Source organism: Apium graveolens, chromosome 8 (assembly GCF_009905375.1).
Source record: "Apium graveolens cultivar Ventura chromosome 8, ASM990537v1, whole genome shotgun sequence".
Taxonomy (NCBI): domain Eukaryota; kingdom Viridiplantae; phylum Streptophyta; class Magnoliopsida; order Apiales; family Apiaceae; genus Apium; species Apium graveolens.
The window spans coordinates 188367929-188373118 of record NC_133654.1 but is presented as its reverse complement, the minus strand read 5'-3'; the positions used below and the strand labels follow the sequence as shown (position 1 = coordinate 188373118).

The 5190-nt window shown below is 36.0% G+C and overlaps 1 non-coding gene across 1 annotated transcript; it reads right to left on the bottom strand.

Moving 5' to 3' along the window:
* Window positions 1-629: 629 nt before the first annotated feature.
* On the bottom strand, window positions 630-736 carry LOC141681291 (small nucleolar RNA R71). The gene has a single exon (XR_012558732.1). It is a non-coding gene; the product is annotated as a small nucleolar RNA R71 (small nucleolar RNA).
* Between the last annotated feature and the right edge of the window lie 4454 nt (window positions 737-5190).

The window sequence follows — 5190 nt, the reverse complement described above, 5'->3', positions numbered from 1 at the left end:
AGTTAAGAAGGAATATGAAACCAATCAGGACTCGAGTGGTAAAGAAGCGGGTCAAGCCTCGGGATCCTCTCATACCCAAGGTGTTGATCCCAATCCAGGAAGAAAGCTTTGAGTTGCCCGAACAGGTGGAGTATTGATAGATAGTATGTGTATGTGTTTGAATAAAAGTTGAACTTAGTTTAAAATGAATTAGACAATGGTTGTAACAAAGAGAGTTTGTGAGACTTTGAATGTTGGTTTGTAATAAAAGTAGTTAGTGGTTCTTGTTTTCATACTTCAACCTAAAAAGATCCTGGTTAGTGTTAAAGGGGTTTAATTTCATTTCTTTATTAATTGTTAATCAAATTGTACAGGTTTGGTGATTAGCTAGTAAACCCCAGACTTATACCCCGGGTCTGGAGGGCGTTACAGAACACCCCAACATGCACATCAGGGATTTCATCGAGATCTGCGACACTTTCAAGTTCAATGGGGTGACTGAAGATGCTATCAAGCTGCGACTCTTCCCATTCTCTCTGAGGGATAAAGCAAATTGTTGGTTACATTCTCTACCACCGGGGTCTATCACCAAATGGGGTGATCTTGCTCAAAAGTTTATCACTAAATTCTTTCCTATGGCGAAGACTGCTGCGATCAGGAATGCTCTTACTCAGTTTGCATAACAAACTGGAGAATCTCTGTGTAAGGCTTGAGATTGATATAAGGAGATGCTAAGGAAGTGCCCACATAATGGCATGCCTGATTGGATGATTATAAACTGTTTCTACAATGGTTTGGGCGCTCAGTCTAGACCTATGCTCGATACATCATCTGGTGGAGCCTTATGGGCTAAAAGCTATAATGAAGCTTATGAGTTGATTGAGCTAATGGCAACTAATGAATACCCGAATCCTACGCAAAGAATGTTGCAAGGCAAGGTAGCAGGAATTCTGGAAGTGGATACATGTAACATCTGGGATATCGCGTGTAATTATTTTTATCAATAAATTATTTTTATATAATTATTATGTGATTTTTGGTGAATTATCTGATGATTGATGTGAATATGTGAATGTTTATATGTGATACAGTATAAGTTTGTTAATTTTATTATGACCATAATAAAATATAGATAATTACGGTATTTTTCTGGTAATTTTTGAGCTGTTAAATGATTTTATATTGATTTATGAATTTATTAATTATTTTCTGAATAATTACAAAATTATTTTATAAAGCCGGGAATCGTCCGACTTCAACCGTTTTTACGTTTTTACAACCCGAAACTCTTCTGAAAACTCCTTCCTAACCTAATCTGGTAATTCCGGACACTTTCCTTGTTTTGACTTTTTCAATACGGATTACCGTTTGACCCGAGTGCGTCCCGGCGCAAAATTTTCGATACGATAATCATTTCGGTGAATCAACAAAACCCGTATTCTCAAAGGACAGGATAATATTATGTTATTTTTGTATAAAGTATTTTATAAGAAGCCCAGTTTGGATAATTATCTAGTACGGGTATCAAATCGGATCGTTTTTGCAGTTACTTAGCGGCTAAGTAACTAATTTAACGATCCAAAACAATACAGAACGAACCAATATTCCGTAAATATAAATAGCATATTTCTTATTTCAGTTTAATCATTTATTCATTTAGAACCAGTAAAAAATACAGTAAATACAGAGAAACACCCTAGAAACTGATACGTTCCTGAGAATCAAACGCACAAACAAAGGCGTTACCGAACTCCGATTCAAGCGTGCGATATATCAAAACGAAGCTCTCGGAATATAGAATTATAATCAATCATCAGTTTTTACCCAGAAATCAAGAGTCAGCAAGGCATTGAAAAGGAAACCAGTGATCCATAAATAGACTCGAAACGTTGAAGGAGAAGGCAAGTGATTGATAAATAGAAGAAAGGCATAGAAAGAGAAAGAAAGTGATTGATGAGTAAAACTATGAGATGAGTACAAGTAAAGTGGAAATCTTTGGTGATAAGACAAGTAATTCTGAACCTTTTTCAAGATATATTGCAAATATTTTCGAACTGTTTCATAACATGTTGCTATTATTCAAAATAACTCCTATTTTATATTGCAAGTGCTTTAAACTATTTAACCTTGAACCCTGATTCTTCTTGATCTTGAGCCATAAGCCTTGTTCTTCACAAACCCTTGATTGTTGAATTCCCAGATACGATCCAAACACATACGATACTACTCCACAAATACATATCTACCACATACTAATTCTGATATTGAGTTTCTTAATATACCAACCCTTATTCCGTGTTTAACAGAAGACCAATTCTTGGAACCCTTGAACCCTTGGTCTTCTACTTTCTGATTCTTTCCTTGATTGAAAGTCAATCTTTTGAATTCCTTGTTATACCTACGTGGTATTATGAATCATCCTATGCTTTAAGATAAATGTTGTTTATGATTCAGCTTATTGATTACATTGGTTATCATTTTGAACTTTTTAGAATTGGATGGTTTTATAAATATGGACCGGATTCGTGGTCGGACCAGATTCGTGGTTATAGTAGGCCAATGCGTGCCTTGGATCCAGTATATAGAACAAAGCTGGGAGCCTTGCTCGGGGTTAGGCGTGACTGATCAGCAGCCTAACCTTGGTTTTTAAAATGAAAAATGAATATCCAATTCTAATCATTGCTTATTCAGAAACTTGATTCTCCTGAATCATTTCTATTAGTGATTGTTTAACCTCAATTGCTGCTATTATTACTTGCTGAGCTAGTAAGCTCACTCTTGCAAAAATTTTTATGTTTTCAACAGTTGAAAAGGAAATTGTTGGTAACGAGGATTCCCTGTCCAGTGTGCGAGCTAGGATTTCCGGTTAAGCTGGATCGAGCTAGCAGGAGCTTTATATTATAGATGAGTTATGTAAGATTGTAAGTACGACATCATTAACCACTGTAAGTTGAATTAGTTGGGATTTGGTACGATGTAATAAAAGTTAAGATTGTGGCTTGTTTTCATACTTTAACCTGTTGCGATCCGTGGTTGTGTAAAGAAGGGTCAATGCATATAATACTTTATATATAGGTTTAAATATTGTGGTGTGAGCCCCAAACTTCTGACCCGGGTTAGGAGGGCGTCACAGGTTGGTATTAGAGCTACAGGTTATAAGTCACTGAAACAAGCCTAGATTGTCGGGAAATGGATATAGGGTTAGGATTATGATTAGGAAATAGAAAGATAGAACGCCGAGAGGTTGAGTGCGATCAAATAGTAGGTTTTAGTGGGATTCGTGATGAAATTCGACATCCTTATCTAGCGACGCGATTTTCAGATGGCGGCAATAGAAGATTCTTTTATCCCTGGATCGTCTGATCATTCAGAGCCTTCATTCAGAAGACTATCATCTGATTCATGCCTTGTTCGTCCACCTGTATTCTCCATGTCACCTCTTATTGTGACGATTGCACCTTTTCACATTATTATCTCGTCCCCTGATGTGAGGCTATCTATTCGAGAATTTCCCCCCATACGCTGATTCTAGTTCTACCGGATATTCAGTTGTGTGCGCATCTTTTCTGTCTACTCTACATTCTATTCTATAACATCCGTTCAAAACTCGTCTTATGGAGTAACAACACCCAGAGGGATGGATTCGAAAGCTATAACATATGGTGAGTACACAAGGCATTAAGAAATGTTAGAAGAACCTAGAGTGAGGATAAGTGTTCTTCGGAAGGTAGCCGCTACCAGGTTATAGGGAGCTACTAATGAGTATGCCACCCACGATTATCTTGTGGAATGAGCTAGATCAATCTTTAAAGAAATTTGAGAAAAATTGGAAATCAAGAGTTTTTTTGAAATTATATGATGATGATATGATCAAACATGATACGTATAGAAGTAATGTGATATAAATTGACCTTGTGTTATAAAATAAATCTGATGATAACTGGATAGATTTGTTATACTTAGTAATCGTAAGAGATGATGATGGAAATGTTAACCGTATGGAAGATTTGAAGAGAAGCAGTGAGTAAGATAATATGCAATAGTAACTGAAGTTTTGTCGACCAATGAAGGTAAAATGGACCCAATAAAGGGTAGAAGATATATGGAAATGAATGGGCTCTTACCTGATTGTTCCCTAATCTAGTACATTGTAGTTGTTGAAAAGGACGACAACCAACTCATATAGTAATGATGACCAGGCGTATGATTTTCAAAATTTTAAATAATTTTCAAAAGGGATTTTCTTCACAAAAATTTTCTAAAAATTCCTTGGAACAAAACAAGTTTTGAAAACTTGGTTGTCAAACTACTACTTGAGTTTCTTGTTTGTTATAAGATTTAGATTATCCAGACGAATATTGTTTTAGAAAATTAGTATGGTTCGTTTAGAAGGCCAAGTGGAAACGCTATTACGGAGAAACTGCTCATCCAATTTCTGAGGCAATTAGAGTATGAGGAATATGTCGATTCACGAGAAGCTGAGAACGAGCAAAGAATATTAAGGAAATCTCTAGACCTTCTAAAGGGAGAACGTTATTAGCAAAAGAGGCGACAAGGTGAACGATTAGCAGCATAAGCGAAATTTGAAGTTATGAGTATAAATCTCGTAAAATTGCAAACAAAATCATATATGAACATGGAAGCGTGATGCTAAAGATACAAGACCTAATAAATGGGAAATTATTTTAATGATCGATTCAAGAAAGCATTTCTGAGAACCTTCTAAAGTTGATATACGACTCGGCATGGAACCTATTGGTTGGACAAGCGTTGAAGCGTAAACAGATGTAATGTGGATGACGACTAAAGATATCAATCTTTCTTATCATTCTTATAAATCTCGAGTAAAGTTGAACTTCTCTCATGATCAGCTTTATAAGGTGATTGTTGAATCCCTTTCAAATCATTCCTTCTTCAAAATATTGTTTCCTAGTCGGGACAAGCAGTGTTATGGCGTGAGGGTTTGTCGAAATGATAAAGAGTCTGGTGGGACGCCACCTAATCATATGTTGTGTGCCATATGGTATGAAAGACTGGCCATCTTGAGTACTAATATGGTTGTCTCATTCCTATTTAAATCGTTATTTATTCTTCCTTCTTCAATCTTGACTTGTTTATTCATGAATTCTTCCGATTGTTTCCTTGTACTCTTATCCCTTATAGAAAGTTTTCAATCAAAATCATATACACAAATTCCTTCTTGTGTATGGT